Here is an 18,952-nt window from a genome sequence, read left to right as displayed (position 1 = left end):
GGAGTCTAGCTTGTGAGTAATAATACCTGGGTCTCAAGAGGAAGACCAGTGCAGCGACCTTTCAAGACTTTCTGCAATCTGCCTGCAACAATATCTAGGGTGAGAAATACTATTAGTAACCAATTTCTTTAGTGAAACTAGCTTAGTTTGCGTGTTTGGTTTCATTTGCTTAGTTATCTGCTTTGTTCTGTCTGTTATCTCTTATATTCACTTAAAATCCACCTTTGGTAGTTAATAAATTTGTTTCTTGTTTATAATGAAATCCAGTTTATGCAATTTCTAACTGGGGGGGGGGGCAAGAAGTGTGTGCATCTCTTCACATTCAGGGAAAGAGCAGATTTTTCTGAGCTTGAACTGTGCAGATTTTTCTATGCAGCACAAGACAGCATTATTTTGGGTTTACCTCCCAAATGGGGTGCGCACGTGAATCCTCTCACACAAAGCTGACTTCAGTCTGTGGCTGCATCTATACTAAAAATCTCAAAGCGCTGTCGTGGGAGCACTCCCGCAGCAGCTCTTTGAAGTGTGAGTGTGGTCACACGCGGGCGCGGGGAGAGAGGTCTCCCAGCGCTCCTGGTAATCCACCTCCACGAGGGGAATAGCTGGAAGTGAGGCTCCCAGCGCTCAGAGCCCATCCACACGAGCGCTTTAAAGCACTCAAACTTGCTACACTCAGGGGAGTGATTTTCACCCCCCTGAGTCAGCAAGTTAGAGCGCTATAAAATGTAACTGTAGACAAGCTCTGTGTCTGCAACTGGGTGTGGCCTTACCTGTGTGTGTGTGCTGCAAGAGGCCGGAGAGCCTAATTCAGCAAAGCAAGAAGGGGGATCCCAGGCTGATTGAGCAGGGGAGGCTCAGTGAAATCCCAGTACATCAGGTGGCATCCCAGAAGAGGGGGTCCAACCCGTTACATCCCTAACCAAAAGTAACATGTGATTCCAATGCAGAGGGGAATGAAAGTGCCTCTATGGAACCTCCTAGTAGCACATATACCAGCTTTTTGCATTATGCTTTAGAGAAATGTGCATAAAGTGGCAAATCACATTTGGCATCCACATTCAGTTTACGGATCACGGCTCTTGTGACCCCACTATGATATTACCTGCTACTGAGCCACAGATATGACACATGATAGGACAGACTGTAAGGATCAATAGGCCAGTCGTTAGGGGGACAAGGTGGGTGAGGTAATATATTTTACTGGAGCAACTTCTGTCAGTGAGTGACACAATATTTTGAACTTACACAGTGCCCTTCTTCAGATCTGGGAAATGTACACAGACTGTCACAGCGAAATACAAGGTGGAATCGATTGTATAGCATAAGTAGTTAATGCACATTTCAAGGGACCATTCAAGGTGAAGTGGCTCATTAACACCTCTCCAGTCATGAGAAGGAGTAAATGGTTTAATAGATTGTTGTAATAAGCTATAAATCCAGTGTCTCTATTCAGCCCATGATTTTTAGTGTCTAGCAAAGTTATGAATTTAAGCTCCCGGTTAAAAACTCCACTGTTAATAGCTCAGTGATTCCCCAAAGCCAGAGACTCATTTTTCCTAGAAAGGAAGATAACCCATGGGAAACTAATACAATTTTTAGCCTATGAGCACTGATCTAATCTATATCTTGTTGAAATCAATTTATAATACAATATACAAGTTCCACAATAAATCTCACCACAGACCAAGTACTCTGCTTGCATAAGCAGTTCAGTTTCTTGCAACCCTCTCCAGTATTGCCAACTCTCACAATTTTATTGGCAGTCTCATGATATTTGGTGTTTTCTTAAAGCCCTAGACCCTGGAGGCTTGTGAATATTCCAGAATCCCAGCTTTCTTTTAAATAAAATAGGTTTCTAGCCCTCCTGGTTTCAGAGATGAACTTGAAAATGTGAACCCTAAAGTTTCAAAAGCCAGAAGATAAATAAGAACTCCTAATGTTGCATTTTTTAAAATCTCAGGATTTTTATTTATTTATTTGGATCCTGTTTCATGATTTTTGAATGCCTGGGGGTTGGCAATAGTATCTTCTGTTAACATTACTACTATTCAGTTAGGATCTCTCTTATATAATTTCCTATACTTCCACAAACACAATTGTTTATATGTTTACTTTAAAAAAAGTCAGTGAGAATGAATGGAATGAAAACTGATTTATTTTGGGTCCCAGAGTGTTCTTGAAAATTAGATGCTATCCTGATCAGACAATATTTAACACTATTTAGCCTGGATATTCTGTTCCAAGAGGATGAGTAAACATGCTTCAGGGTAGCACTGGCCTGTTGTGCAGCAAAGATTTGATAGTTTCATTGCCATGAGCTGCATACAGAATGGGGAACTGTACATAAGCTCTCTGCACTGGCACTTCATGGCTCAGGCCTATCATTAGAATTAATCACAGGGGGCAAGACGACAACCTTCACATAGTGTGCCTGTCGTTTGTTATTGATTAATACAATGTCATCAAAAGACTACTGGACATTGTTATGGCGATCTCCAGTATGATGAGCAACATGAAATTTGTCCTTGTCTGGAACAGGACCAAAGAACTGTAGGATCAGCTCCACATGTGTTCCAAAGTGGATGGTCTCCCACGTGCTAAGTGTCACTATCTTGCAAGAGTTCTCACAATGAACAACACTGATGTTGTTGCTCTACAAGAAACTTATGTTGTAGACTATGAGCAAGCTGCAAGATATGAAATTCATACCTATGAACTCATTGCCACCATGAAAGATGTGAAGTACGACATCGCCACGTACACCTGGCAGGGTTTTCCAGATGTCTTGGTTCTGGAGGAATCCAAGACCATGGGAATCTCTATTGCTGCAAGAAGAATTGGACAAGTTACCATAACACACATCTATGAACCTCCAAATCTTGAACAGCCGAAGCCCACAATAGTGTCTTTTTTCCACCCAGCTGTGCACCCTGGTGACTTTCATAGCCATCACTCACTAGGGGGCGATAGCAGAAATGATGCAGTTAAGTAATTCACAGATTGGGCTTCATTCGCAAATGTCCATCTTCTTTTTGACCCGAAACAAACAGGGACTTTTCACTTAGCCAGACGGAACACTGAGCAGAACCCAGACCTCTGCTTTGCGATGAAAGACAATAATAATGTTCCTCTGCAAATTTCACAAACATTTCTTGGGAATCTTCTTTGCAGCCAACACCACCACACAAATCTGCATGTTGGCTTGTCCACTGATCGAATCAACTCCAAAATCATGCTGGAATTTCCACAAGGTGAACTGGGTTGCATATATAGCAATAGTTGAAGACAGATTTGTCAACTGCTTTCAAAACGGTATGGAGATAAAGGCTTTTGCTCAAGGCATCAAGGTCATCAAATGCTGCAGCACTATTTCTGGCCACAATATTGAGCAACTGTAGGTACTGCGTTCTTTTAAATGTGCAGAGCAGCAAAGCATGCACTCTCAGTGATGAGCTATCTCAAGGATCTGTGCTGACTTCTTCACTACATCTACATTAATGACTTATCTGACACAATTTTGCATAAGTTTTCTTATGCGGTGACATTGCCCTTGCAACAGAAGACAAAAGATCTTACCACTACCCGTGACACTCTCGCCAGCGACTTCAAGATAATGGCAGAATACTTTCAATATGGGAAGCTTCACCCCCACACCTCCAAAACCCGGGTAACAGCCTTACACCTAAACAAGAATGCTGCCAATGAACCACTCAGTATCTCCCTTTGTGTTCAGTCGATCCAAAATGAGCCCTGGGAGGAGAGGTAGATAAGCTGGAGGGTAGGGATAGGATACAGAGGGACCTAGACAAATTGGAGGATTGGGCCAAAAGAAATCTGATGAGGTTCAACAAGGACAAGTGCAGAGTCCTGCACTTAGGACGGAAGAATCCCATGCACCGCTACAGACTAGGGAACGAATGGCTAGGCAGCAGTTCTGCAGAAAAGGACCTAGGGGTTACAGTGGACGAGAAGCTGGATATGAGTCAACAGTGTGCCCTTGTTGCCAAGAAGGCCAATGGCATTTTGGGATGTATACGTAGGGGCATTGCCAGCAGATCGAGGGACGTGATCATTCCCCTCTATTCGACACTGGTGAGGCTTCATCTGGAGTACTGTGTCCAGTTTTGGGCCCCACACTACAAGAACGATGTGGATAAATTGGAAAGAGTCCAGCGGAGGGCAACAAAAATGATTAGGGGACTGGAACACATGAGTTATGAGGAGAGGTGAGGGAACTGGGGATGTTTAGTCTATGGAAGAGAAGAATGAGGGGGGATTTGATAGCTTCTTTCAACTACCTGAAAGGGGGTTCCAAAGAGGATGGCTCTAGACTGTTCTCAGTGGTAGCAGATGACAGGACAAGGAGTAATGGTCTCAAGTTGCAGTGGGGGAGATTTAGGTTGGATATTAGGAAAAACTTTTTCACTATGAGGGTGGTGAAACACTGGAATGCGTTACCTAGGGAGGTGGTGGAATCTCCTTCCTTAGAAGTTTTTAAGGTCAGGCTTGACAAAGCCGTGGCTGGGATGATTTAATTGGGGATCAGTCCTGCTTTGAGCAGGGGGTTGGACTAGATGACCTCCTGAGGTGCCTTCCAACCCTGATATTCTATGATTCTATCCAAAGTACTTGGGTATAACCTTGGACTAGCTGGAAAAGATTGGGTGAAAAAGTAAAAGCAAGGAATAACCTTGTCCAAAAACTTGTGGGCCCAACATGGGATGCCAACGCACACACACTTAGAGCAGTGACTCTAGCACTGGTCCACTGGACCAATGAATTTTGCGCACCTGTCTGGGCAGGCAGCTGACATACCAAATGCCTAGATAGGCAGCTTAATGCAGTGTTGAGAATCATAACTGGAACATTAAAATCAACACCTGTTAAATAATTCCCCATCCTGGCACAAATACTCTCACCAAAAATCCAGACAAGTGCACATACACAGCTCATGAACAGACACCAAAGTAAAAAGAGAGTGCACAACCATTGTTTACATGTTTAAAAAAAACACTCAGACACATAGATGAGTTGGAATAAAACCCACTTGAGCTCATGAAAAACATCCTCTTATTAATTAGAGCAGCAAGTGCAAATGCCATCACTGCTGTCAGGGCTGTTCTAGACTGTAGCTGTTCAGATCCAGAGATTATGATTGGGAAGCAGAGAATGACTGTCATACTAACTAGCTTTGTTGGCTATATTGTCATTTTTCTCAAGGTCACAGTAAAATTGTGAATTGTGCAAACTGCTGACTGGGGAGGGCGGGGAGAAAGGGTTTCCTACGCCTCTAAGACTCAGCCTTCATCAGTTTGTAAAAAGAAAGAAAATGCTGGGATAAGCTCTATAGCAGCAGCAGCAGCAGGTCTCTGAAGGAATGGAAGGCATGTGTCATGAAGGCACAAAAGACTTTTTCTGATACAGCAGTGGAAATGCTTTAATCCTCTTAGCATCTCTCCCCCTGAAGCCAGCGCTGTCATGAAAGTCTGAAAGTCTGATAATGCTGCCTGGTATTGCCAAACTATAGTTTGGAGTCTGTCAGTTTTATCATAATAAATGCCGTGTTCATAACAGTCATTTCAAGTGGCATCAGACTAAAATTTAGCACAGTTTTTTTTCAATGCTAGGGAGACAGGCTTGTTATTAGCATCACCAAAAAGATGGAGTTCTCCAGGCAGGGCCGTCCCTACCCTTACGCGAAGTACACAGCTGCGAAGGGCACCAGGAACTTTGGGGCCCCAAATTTCCTGGTGCCCTACGCAGCTGCATGCTGCTCCAGCCCCTGCTCCGCCTCTTCCCCATGGCCTCCACCCCAGCCCCGCCCCCACTCCACTCCACCCCTTCCCCAAAGCCCCTCCCTCTGCTCCGCCCCACCTCTTCCCGCCCCAGCCCTACCCCCACTCCCCTGAGGCCTGCAGCAGGGGTCGGGCCTGCACTCACCGGGCAGCAGTAAATAGAGAGACCCAGCCTGCTCCCCGCCACGCCGCCGGCAACTGCTGGGGGGCGGTTCCCTCCTGCCTCCCGTCCCAAGGCTGGGAGCCAGGGGAGCAGAGTTCGTTTTCCCCCTGCCCCCCAACCGTCCTCCATGGAGGCCTGGGGCCCCACACAGCCCCCCATGGGGGAGGCTGCGTGGGGCACCAAAATGGCTAAGGATGGCCCTGTCTCTATGTTTTAAACACTTTGCCGGGGGGGGACGACACCTTTTAAGTTAAAGACACCTTCATTTTGAAATGCAAAAATTAAAAAACTAATTTTGAGACTTTAATGTTTGGGGAGAACATGCCAGAGATGGCTGGCTTCATGTTTATGAGACTGCAAGCCCTACAGACTGAATAGCCACAGAACAGCTACAGTACCGGCAGTGGCAGTGTGAATGTCTCTTCCACACTGTCCCACCAGGGTGCCTCACTCCTGAGCTGGAGGACCAGTTCAGACACCTTTTCCATTCCATTCATGGCCTCTCGGTTGATACTACCGACAAGCGTCTGGTTAGTGCCAGTTGGGATGGTGATTTTCGCGATGAGAGCCCCTGCTCACAATGAACTCTCCTTAGCCCCCAAACTCATTTCCCAGAGGCTTCCCAGCGGCCAGATAATAGGAGTAATTTGTAGTCACTACCAATCTGGATGGGATTTCTTACATTTGAAAATTAAAATGTAATTTGATATAAAATATGAACTAATTGCTCTTCTATTTTGACCAACTTTTAAAAAAAAATTTATTCACTGTACTTACATTTGGCTAAATCCCACTGAACATGCACATCAGCTGGGTTTTGCCACAGACTTTTATTACTCTAATACAAAAAAAACCCATACTAAAACTGCAGTGGTATCATACTAACCAAGGACATATTACAATGAAAATGGAAATAGTCAAATGTCTCATTCCAGTCACATATAATGACAATACAGGGGTTGAGGGGTTTGGAGTGCAGGAGAGGGCTCTGGGCTGGGCCGGGGGTTGGGGTTTGGGTGGAGGGGGGGGGTGAGGGCTCTGGCTGGGGGTGGGGTAAGGGCCAAGGATAAAGGGTTTGCAGTGCGGGAAGGGACTCTGGGCTAGGGCAGGGGGTTGGGGTGTGGGGAGGGTGAGGGCTCTGGCCGGGGCTGTAGGAGGGGACTCTGGGTGGTTCCAGAGGATTGGGGTGTGGGGGGAGTGCGGGGTCACAGCGGCGCTTACCACGGCTTTGATGAAGCAGACACCGGGTCCCTGTGGCATCTAGGCGCATGGGTGACCAGGCGGTCCCGCGCAGTGCACGCTGCCTTCGCTCCCGCAAGCACTGCCCCTCGCAGCTCCCATTGGTCATGGTTCCCAGCCAATGGGAGCTGCGGAGCCTCCCTCGCCACCCATGCGTTTAGGGACTGCAAGGACCTGACGGCCGCTCCATGATCCACGCGGAGCTAGGGCAGGCAGGGAGCCTGCCTTAGCCTCAGGCCCCCGCTGCGCCGCCGACCGTACTTTTAATGGCCCGGTCAGTGGTGCTGACCAGAGCCGCTGCGGTCCCTTTTTGATTGGGAGTTTCAGTTGAAAACTGGGCACTAGGTAACCCTAGTCTTGCTCCCTACAGAAGCAGCAGGATTTTATAGATTTTAATCTTTTGTATCGTTTTGGCATTATTGCTATAAATTTGACAGCATGGGCAATAAAGAATAGTTTTAAGTATGTCCTTTGGCCTACCGCCTGTGTACAGTTTAGATCTCTTCTCTTCCAAGTGCCAGACAAGCATAGAGAAAGGGAAAAGATTATGATCTGGCAACAACACAAAGCTTGCTTAGTCTGATGGGATGATATACTTTCAAAATCTAATTACTCAGCATATTATACAACTTTCTAACAGTAATAGGGATGCTTATTTCCCCTCCCCCCACACCCCCGAAATATAGGCTCTGGAAGTTCAAAACTCCTGTAGAAAAAACACATGAACATATACACATCCCGAGACAGCTAGCTCAGGACTAATAAATGACTAACAAGATGTACTGTACATTGACTTTTTCCACTTATTTCCGTTCCACGCAGAGGAATGGGTTCAGCAGTCTTGGTGCCTGGTTCCATGCAGTCAGTCAAGAGACTTAGGGCCAAATTCTTTGCTGGTATAACACCACTCGTGTCAATTGAGTTACACCTGCAGAGAGTCTGACCCTTCATATTTTGACCTTTTGAGTATATTTTCTAGTTTAATGAGCCCAGTCCTGTGAGAGGCATGGTTGCGATCCCGTTGTGAGCACTTCACAAGATGAGAGCAAATCTCTCCAGGACTGATTCTTATCTCACGAATTTAAAGAAGTATCAATGAGCCCAGAATCAGTCCCCAAGTCTTTGACCAGTTGTAAGGCTGCTGTCAGTCAGCTTCAGAGTGTTTATCCCTCTGATTAAACCATGAAGATGGTGCTCATTATGGTAGGTAACTGACAATAAGGAGGAAGCAGTCTCGATGAATGGGTAGCACTGAAACTTAGAGACCATGGACCTGATTCCCATGGGGGGCCAAGCTATGCTTGGGACAGGACTGGAGTGGGAACAGTGGTAGCTTTATGCCATCTCTACAGATGCTTGCCCAGTCAGTTGGACAATTTGGCCACATCTACCATAAATTAAAGTAGTCCCCAGGCTTAGGGTTGCCAACTTTCCACTTGCACAAAACCGAACACCCTTGCCCCGCCCCCTGTCCTGCCCCTCCTCCCATGCCCTGCCATGTCCCGCCCCTTCTCTGAGGCCCCGCCCACACTCACTCCATCCTCCCCTCCCTCTGTCGCTCGCTCTCCCCACCCTCACTTGCTCATTTTCACCAGGCTGACTCAGGGAGCTGGGGTGCAGGAGGGGGGTGAGGGCTCCAGCTGGAGGTGCGAGCTCTGGAGTGGGGCCAGAAATGAGGAGTTCAGAGTGTGGGACGGAGCTCCAGGCTAAGGTAGTGGGCTGGGATGCAAGAGGGGGTGAGGGCTCCGGCTGGGGGTGCGGGCTACAGGGTGGGGCTAGGCATGAGGGGTTTGGGGTGCAGGAGGGGGCTCTGGGCTGGGGCTGAGGGGTTCGGAGAGCGAGAGGGGGCTCTGGTTTGGGGTGGGGGTTAGGGTGTGGGGGGGGAGTGAGGGCTCTGGCTGGGGGTGCAAATTCTGGAGTGGGGCTGGGGATGAGAGGTTTGGGGTGTAGGAAGGGGCTCCAGGTTGGGACCAAGGGGTTCAAAGGGTGGGAGGGGGATCAGGACTGGAGCAGGGGGTTGGGGCGCGGGAGGCGGAGTGAGGGTGTGGACTCTGGGGTAGGGCTGGGATCAAGGGGTTCAGAGGGCAGGAGGGGAGATCAGGGCTGGGACTGGGGGTTGGGGTCCGGGAAGGGGTCACGGGTGCAGACTCCGGGAGGCACTTACCTCAAACAGCTCCCAGAAGCAGCCGGCATGTCCCCACTCCGGCTCCTCCACGGAGGCGCAGCCAGGTGGCTCTGCACGCTGCCCCGTCCACAGGCATCACCCCCGCAGCTCCCATTGGCCGGGAACCACAGCCAATTAGAGCTATAAGGGCGGCGCTTGGACCAGGGGCAGAGTGCGGAGCCCCCTGGCTGCCCCTACACGTAGGAGCCAGAGAGGGGACATTCTGGCTTCTTCCCAGGAGCTGTGCAGTGTGGAGGCTAGCAGGGAGCCTGCCAGCCCTGCTGCATGGTGCCGCCAACCAGACAGTCAACGGCCCAGTGAGCAGATCCCTTTTCGACTGGGTATTCCAGTTGAAAAACGGACACCGGGTCACCCTATCCAGGCTATTCTAAAGTATGCCTGGCTGGCTGCAATCGCTGGAGTTGTTAAGACAGCTAGGAATAGCCAGAAAATAAATCTACTCTGGTGCTACAGGGGCATTCCCAGAGACAAGAGCAGCCCAAAGGGCCATAGAGGAATGGAGAATTGAGCTCCTTTATTCTGCAGGCAAGATAAAGAGAGAACTTTTTCTACTGACTCAGCCTTATGCCATGTTAGTGCTCTGTTAAGCACCGAAAAAAAAAGTGTATGGTTGCTTCAGCAGGCTACCATGGAAATCCTATTTCTGAGCAAATATGGCCTTAGAGAACTGACTAGAAAAACTGCATCTAAAACACGCTGAATGCAATGCCAGAACATAAGAAATTACCCAGATAAAAATCTGCAAGCGTTTTTAAGTTTTCCCTCTTTCCAGCCTCCCTATCCCCTCGTTTCTTGGCTGCAAGTGCTGTTGTGAGAATTGACAATACAATTGTTATTTTACACAGAATTAGCAACATCACTAGGTTTGAATGGAGTCCCACCTTTTCACTTGGTGTATGTTTATTTGTCAAACTCCAGCAAAATGGCGTAATATGCAGCGCATGAAGTTGGCTGATTTTTCTTATTCTGTTACTAGAGAACACACAACAGCTGACATGCAATTCTTGATTCTGCCTTTTCTGTTAAGCTGCTCTGCAATCCTGTTTCTGATGGCTTTTTGTATTTGAATAGTCAAATTCATTGACTGTTCCAGCTCACAGCTGTACAAAGAACTTCCCTCTAAATTATGTTGTGGGGACATTTACAGCTCACTTAAAAAAAGAATTTAAACCCCTCCACCCTTGTCATTAACACGCTCTTGAAAAAGACCTTCACGCTACAGGTCTGATACTCTGATACACAGCATGATACACTGTGTACATCCTTTCCAAATCCAAGATCGTATTCCCACAGCAGGGAGTAAAACTTGATTCATATCATAAAAGCAAAATATGACAGGCTGAAATGAGAAACTATACTTGTAGGAATAAGAAACTGGGGGGAAAATACCCAGAAACACAGCTGTAACAGCAAATGCAAAGCAGTGCCGGGACATTTTTCTTTCAAAGAATAACACATTTGTTTGTTTGTTTTTAAATAAACTATTCAAAGTTTAATCCAAGTGCAACTAAAACCATTTTAAAAGGGATTAGATCTGCCTTCTAAGAAAAACACACAAAATACACAAATTATTCCCTTTGACTCCTACTACCTAAGTCACCTGAACTCTATCCCCAGTTTTAATTATTAAATATTAATTAAAAATAACAATGTAACTAACAAACATATAAAAATCATCAGAATGACCAATTATTTTTACATTACACTCTTTTCTCCAGTTCTTCATCTGTTTACAATCTAGTTGGGTTATAAACCCTTTAGGACAGGACTGTCCTTTTGTTTCACGTTTTCAAGGCACCTAGCACAAGAAGCCCTGATCCATGACCAGGGCCCGTAGGTACTACTGCAATATAAATAATTATTAATTTTTTTCTTTTAGATTGAAAATTGTATAGGGCAGAGATTTAATCTTCTCCATTTTTATACAGAATCCAATACAATGGGGCCCCAATCCTGACTATGGGCCTTTAGGTGTTACCATAATACACATTATTATTATTATTAATAATAAAATAATAATAATAATGGGAGACTTTTCACAGTTCTAGAAAAAACCTTATAAAGTGCCAGCAGCCAGAGGGAATACCAGAGGGAGGGAGGGAGGGAATGGTGCCAGATTTTGTACCGAAAATGACATTTTCAGTGTTTGCTGTCTTATATTGGTGAGTACAAGTGCAGTCCTCTCTTTCTCACAAAGGGGCAAATACTGATCCTTCTACACATCCAAGAAAAATTCTCCTGGGACTACTGCAGAAAATAGAACCTTCCTCACAATCTCTGCAGCAGCTACTACTGTCATTGTGTCCCAGCTTCTACATCTATGGTGGCCAAATCTGACCTATGGATCTGGACCAGGGGTGGTCAAACTTTTTGGCCCGAGGGCCACATTGGGGAATAGAAATTGTATGGTGGGCCATGAATGCTCACAATATTGGGGTTGGGGTACAGGAAGGGGTGAGGCCTCTGGGCTGAGACCAAGGGTTTGGAGGGCGGGAGGGGGAATCAGGCTGGGGCAGAGGTGCGGGAAGGGGTGCAGGTTCTGGCTGGAGGTGTGGGCCCTGGGGTGGGGCTGGGGATGAGAGGTTTGGGGTGCAGGAGGGTGCTCCGCGCTGGGATCAAGGGGTTTGGAGAGCGGGAGGGGATCAGGGCTGGGGCAGGGGGTTGGGGCATGGGGAGAGGCTCAGGGGGTGCAGGCTCCAAGCAGCGCTTACCTCAAGTGGCTCCCGGAAACAGTGGCGTGTCCCTTCTCCAGTTCCTATGCAGAGGCGTGGCCAGGTGGCTCTGTACGCTGCTCCATCACAGCCACCACCCCTGCAGCTCCCATTGGAGCAGGTAGGAGCTGGAGCAGGGCCATGCTGCGGCTTCCAGGAGCCGCGTGGTGTGGCACCCAACCCAGCACCCCAGCCAGAGCGGGGCCAAGCTGCGTGGTGCTGCCCTGACCCAGCGCCCCGGCCGGAGCGGTGCCAAGCCACGTGGTGCAGCTCGCAGGCTGGATCTGGCCCACGCGCCGTTGTTTGCCCACTCCTGGTCTGGACAGTCAAGGATCTCTCCAGCCCACACACATTGTCCTGTCCCACCATTAACCTATTGAGCCTTCCCCAGAGAGTGACAGGCAGGGTTCATCATTTATTACAATAATTAAGGTTGTGATAAGGCTGAAAATGATCAAATCAGGAACTAAAGTATGCTTAACAAATGAATACTTAGGTTGAAATTTTGAAGTCAAGTCAATGGGAGTTTTGCCATTCATGGAAGCCAAGATTTCACTCCAGGAGTATGAATCATGAACAACAACAAAACACTTCAAGAGCACTGTTTTCTTCCATGGCAGAATAGGGCCTCTGGTAGCTGCTACAGTAGATAAATTAAAGTTGTGGGCAAGATTGACTCTTTGTAGCCATAAGTGAAAAGCAATCGTACTCCATGCACAAATTTGACTGTCAAGTACAATTATTAATCAAATCGAAATCATGCTTACATTATACAAATTCACATTTCATGTCAAAGTAATAAAATTGTCAAATAAAACATAAGCACAAGGAAGAGTTTGGTCATTTTGCAATGATTTAGGCCTACCACTCACAAGCAGGGCTGCCTGGGTCAAATAAATTACAGTTTGTACAAGATGTATTGACCATTTTTAGACATTTATAGCCAAACGCTTTAATGAGAGTTTTTTTCTCCCTAAAAAAGTGGATCCTATTTGAAGATTAAAGGGCAAACCCTGAAAGTATTTATATGACTTTCCTTCTTTTTAAAAATATAAAATCATCTGTTTTTACTAGATGTTTGAAGTCTGTTGTTGGTGCCAAGAGCATATTCTTAACATTGATGAAAGAGAATCAGTTAAAGGTCATATCCTACGTAAAGTATAAAATTATATGATGAAATATGTCTTAATTATGTGCAGTTAATGTTCTTATGATTTGCAACTATTCGCTTCCTTGTTCAAACAAAGTACTTTGGGGGAAAGAAAGAAAGAAAGAAAGAAAGAAAGAAAGAAAGAAAGAAAGAAAGAAAGAAAGAAATAGATGCATCTATTTTATAGATGCAACTCATAGCTCCCAAGGTCATTGTACCTCTCACTTCTTCATGGCCTCCTAGATAGCACACCACTTAAGTCTCAGGCTTCTAGCCATCATCTTTTTCATGACGTAGTCCCACCACTCTCTCCCTCTACACAAGGGATTTAGGCTGTAATTCCTCCTGCAATTCACTGTCATCACCTTAGCAAGTCTGACTTCGCTCAGCACCTGCAGTTCTGTTCTCTTCAGGGCAGTGACAGGGTTAACTAGTGACCAGACCACCTTGATAAAGCAAAGAATTATCTATTCAGAACAAAGGCACACTTATCTCAAAAATAATAAACAGCTTACATGTGGGCCTTAGCTTACCAGGCAATCATCCATGTGGAGACCCAGAGAAAAATAAAGTACCTCAGGGTCTCTCTCTCTTAGTCACAGTTTCATGTCAGTTCTTAGAGCCAGTGACAGTGTCCTCTCCACCATGTTGGGGTGGTAACTTTTTATAGTTATACATTTTGTTCCCAACTCTCTTTAACCAAGGGCTTGTCTACACTGGCACTTTACAGCACTGCAACTTTCTCGCTCGGGGTGTGAAAAAACACCCCACCCCACTCCTTGAGCAAAGCAAGTTTCAGTGCTGTGAAGTGCCAGTGTAGACAGTGCACCAGTGCTGGGAGCTACGCCCCTCGTGGAAGTGTTTTTTTTAGAGCACAGGGAGAGCTGTCTCCCAGCACTGTGCTGTGACCACACAAGCCATGTTAAAGCTTTAAAGTTGCCAGTGTAGACTAGCCCCAAGTCAAACTAGTCTATGCAGTTTCCTCCCTGAGTGTGAGATGAGGCCTAGGGATTTGCATTAATTAGCCATCAATGATTTTAGCTGCTATAGGAAACTCCTACAACGCCCCAGGGAACCAGAACACAAACCCTAGTCCATATACATACATATTTATAAAGTTGATACCATACCCTTTGACAGGTTTCAGAGTAACAGCCATGTTAGTCTGTATTCGCAAAAAGAAAAGGAGGACTTGTGGCACCTTAGAGACTAGGTGCCACAAGTACTCCATACCCTTTGAATATTCCATATGCCTATAATATCTGTCAGCCCTCATCACAGTAGCATCAGAGCAACTCTCAGCAATTAATGGATCCTCACAACATCCATGTGATGACAGGAAGTACTATCCCTAATCAAAAAACAGACAACTAAGGTATGCAGTAGATTATGTGATTTACAGTTTACTCTGTGGCTGAGCCAGGAATAGAACCAACGCCTGCTGACTATAATATACAATGGATATTATATGGCTGTGGTAGTTCATGCCTTTATTATGACAATCCCTGTATCATGGCTTGTAAAAATATCTCCGGTTGGTATGCGCTCTCTCATTTCTTGGTTATTTTTAGGGCCAGCAGTGAAAGTGCCATATAGCATGGGAAAAGCTCAATACTTCCAGTATTGGCAGAAGCAGGAAATATCAATAAATCTCCTCAGAAAACCGTTCTCTTAAGATTTCCAACCCAATCTTGTTGACTCAAGAAGTTCAAATAAGAGTCAAACAAGCAACCATATTTTATCTGGTTTTTAAACCATTATTTATCTGGACCAAATATATTGAGAATCGCCCAACAACAATGCCATACATATTAATATATTGTCATGGCTTAGCTCCATAAATGGCTCAGAAAAATTCCTTCAAGGCGTATGATAAAAATGAAAAATAAAACTTCCCTGAATGATCATCAATAGAACAGTTACATACTAATAATTATGGAGCACGAGCCTGGAACTTTCTGGAATCTAGATGCTGTCGAATAGGGCTCCGCACGCACACGCACACGCACACACACACACACACTGCTTATGAGACACAGTGGAATGTGCTTAGTCCTGATCAGATGGTAGCTTAGAGCCCTCTTTACACAGAAACAGTGTATCCTAGTTTCCCAAGGCCATAAATGAAGCTTGGTGAAAAACACAAAGAAGCTGATGGATTTGTTTAGGTGGAAATCAGACATTACTTCTGAGAAGAACTGGGATGTGAATCCTAGAAAATTCTTCTGGAAAACAAACTCTTTCACCAGAAACCTCTACTGCATGAAATGGGAGCAATCTGCCATATGATTGAAACAAAAATCTTTCTTCCCCCTCTGGCCCTCATTCTATTTATCCTGGACTTCAAATGTGCCTTAAGCAATCTGGATGCTTTATCTCAGGAAGAGAAAGAATTCTGTTTCAGTATTTTAATTAAAAAATTAGTAAACAGGAACATATACTTATTTTAGAAAGATGGCAAAACAAATTATTCGCATAAGCTTGTGATGGTCAATGATGCCTTATGTTTTAGAGAGGACTTTTCTTACAAGAGATAGCTGAAAAAGAAAAATTTGTATTCTATCTCTCCGTAATTCACCATATCTCAGTTTTAGTTTGTACCCTCTTGTGATTTTTCCTTCTTCAACATTCAGTAGCGGTTTATGACACAACTCAAATTTATAGTTAATTTGAACAGTAATCTGCACTGATAATATAGGCATTCCCAATTTCTTCCACTGTGTTAAAAAATAATCAGATATTGGATAACTATATGAAGCTATGTCCACTCTGCTGAGTCCCAATCCTGCACATTCTCTGTTCAAAAACAGCCAGATATGGCAGATTTCTGTATGAGGGCTTGCACTTTCTCTTAGCATTGGGAGCATGGTTGACAAGCGTAACTTAATATGTGGGGCTTGTCTCTCTTCCCAGTGTGTTACACTAATCCAGCAAGACTTTGCTGCAAACTGTGCAGAGCCAAAAATATCTTTTGGCAATGCAATAAAAAGCTATTCCACCTTTGCCATGAGAACTATGTGAAAGTCAGGTATTCTGAGGCTTCTAGTACTAGGATGCCCAGCAAAGGATTAACAGGGAATACTAGCCTTTTTGAACAGCAATTGGGTCTCAAAAGCAAGCAGAGGCTAAGGACACTCAGAGCATGGGGTTACATCCCTGACCATCTTGGCTAATAGCCATTGATGGATATAGCCTACATGAACTTAACTAATTCTTTTTGAACCTTGTTAGAGTTTTGGCCTTCACAACATCTCCTGGCAACAAGTTCTACAATGTGTGTTCTGAGAAGAAGTACTTCCTTTTGTTTGTTTTAAACCAGCTGCCTATTAATTTCATTGGGTGACCCTTGGTTCTTGTGTCATATGAAGGAGTAAATAACATTTCCTTATTCATTTTCTCCACTCCAGTTGCAACTTTATAGACCTCTATCAACTTTATAGACCTCCTTTCCACGGTGAAAGGTCCCAGTCTTTTTAGTCTCTCCTCATACAGAAGCTGTTTCATACCCTTAATAATTTTTGTTGCCCACCTCGATACCTTTTCCAATTCTAATAGATCTTCTTTGAGATGGGGCAACCAGAACTGCACACAGTTCTCAAGCAAGCAAGTATGCCACAAATTACTCTGCATGAGCCTTCAGCCCAGAGGCGGCTGCAGAAAAATTGTGTAGGAAAGAATAAAAAAAAAAATCACAATGCTCAGATCAGATAATGACTGCTGATAACCACTTCTATGGTAAAGGATTTGTGCCTTCATTGACTGAGGAAACCAATGGAGATTCATTACTAACTACACCCACACACACACACTTTGCCCACATATCTGCCCCACAACTGTATGGAAAAAATTTCTGAGTAAGGAATAAACAAATAAAATTTATTTTCATGTACACTGTACACTCTTTCCTTGAGGAGCTGACAATCCATTGGATGAAGATCACTAGACACAGTCATATTGTGTACTTCAAATCTTTCAACAGTAAACACATGACCAGCGCCATTTCAGGAGATGCTCGATAAATGTCAGACTGCCAAAGATAGAATCCACATGGGATAATATGAAAATGGTGCTAACTGGAAGTGAGCAAATGCATTTTGGCTACTTCCAAACCCACAAAAGCGTTGTGGATTTTTATTTACGTGCCATTTAAGCATCTTTTTAGGCTCCTGTTTGGGCTTAAAACATGAATTACTTTTTGGTGAACACCTATTTTACCTTCAAGTTCAAATTACCATGTATCTTCCTCCTCTTCCTCAAATCTCTCCTTAAAACCCACTCTTTGCCTAACATTTTATCACTCATATGGTTCCACTGGCTCTGTCACTCAAGTCTCACCTTTTAAAATATAACATACTCTTTCCCAAATCAGATTGTCAGCTCCTCAAGGTAGAGGTCATGCCTCGTTTATACAGCACTCAAAGTGCAATATAATAAATAATGCTACCATGAACTTGAGGTAGAGAACAACTCATGGTAAGATACCATACAGACCATCTGCCTATCTAATCAGTGGGCACTTTTCAAAACAGCAACATAAATAGGGTGACCAGACATCCCATTTTTAAAGGGACAGTCCCGTATTTAAGCCCTCCTGCAGGTCTCCCTACTTTTACTTTAAAACGGACAAATTGTCTCGTATTTTCTATCTCCCCCTCACAACCGTACTGGAGGGTCCTGCTGCTGGCCGGATCCCTGCTCACCAGCCGCCCGCCCACCAGCGGTGCGTGGGAGGTCCAGGGGTCGACGATGAGGGTGGTGTGCCAGGCTGGTGGTGGGGTAAAGCTGCAGCACGAGGAGCCAGCCACACCCCCCTCCCCGCTGGTCCGTCAGCACAGCCCCTGCTGCATGCCAGTGCTCAGCCAGCAGGACCCCATTCCCCTGTCCCGTTTCCAGCCGACACTGGCTGAGTGCTGTGAGCTGCGGTGGCTGGTGAGTGCAGGCCGGCACCAGGCAGCGGCCAGTTATGTCTCGCCTCTGTTGCCCACCCATCAGCCCTTTACATGCTCCCCCTCTCGCTGTCCTCTCCCTGCTTTGCCCCTTCACCCCCCACAGCCCCGCTGCTCCTCCATATCCCCCGCAGCGGCATGCGTCCCACTCCCAGCGCTGTGAGGAGACCCAGCCCCTGGTTGAAGCGCTCAGCTCACCAACAGCCTGGCCGGCAGGCTTCTTCCTTCCCTCACTACTTCTGGCTGGGCCAGTGGCCTGGGAAAGCCCAAGACCCTCCGGCCCGGGGCGGTGGCCAGGAGGAGCCAAGCCCTGCATGTGCCAAAGCCCCACACGGCACTGGCATGGGGAAGCCTCTCTGCCCCTCAGTTAAGCTCTGGAGTGGCAGAGGGGAAGCGATTTCCAGCCTGTTCCCATCCCTAACCTGCAGGCTCCACAGCAGCCCTCCAGGCAGGGGCTTAGCACCCTCTTCACCGGCACCTGCCTGCCTCCCTGTCCTGGGTCCTGCCCCCAGGGAGTGCGGGGCTGCTCCGTCCCCTTGGCACCCTGCCCTGCTGAGCCACTTCTCTGTCCTGGTTTGTTGAAGCTCCTGCAGTCAGGTTCTCTGGGCCCTAGTGCACAATGAATTCTTAGGACTTAACCCGTTCCTGCCCACGCTGTAACTGGGGGGACAGGAGGCGGCTGCGTTATGTCGGTGGCCAGCAGTAGCCTGGAGGTGTTAGTTGCCTTTCAACAGGTTATAGTCCAATGTCCATATTCAGGATG

The 18,952-nt window shown here is 46.0% G+C and overlaps 1 long non-coding RNA gene across 1 annotated transcript; it reads right to left on the bottom strand.

Moving 5' to 3' along the window:
- Window positions 1–612: 612 nt before the first annotated feature.
- LOC122462352 lies at window positions 613–6,367 on the bottom strand. The gene is made up of 3 exons (XR_006284846.1): window positions 6,357–6,367; window positions 5,896–5,900; window positions 613–740 (listed from the first exon to the last, which is right to left on the bottom strand). It is a non-coding gene; the product is annotated as an uncharacterized LOC122462352 (long non-coding RNA).
- Between the last annotated feature and the right edge of the window lie 12,585 nt (window positions 6,368–18,952).

Source organism: Chelonia mydas, chromosome 11 (genome assembly GCF_015237465.2).
Source record: "Chelonia mydas isolate rCheMyd1 chromosome 11, rCheMyd1.pri.v2, whole genome shotgun sequence".
Lineage (NCBI taxonomy): Eukaryota > Metazoa > Chordata > Testudines > Cheloniidae > Chelonia > Chelonia mydas.
Note: the sequence above shows the minus strand (reverse complement) of the source record. Positions and strands in the feature narration are given on the sequence as shown.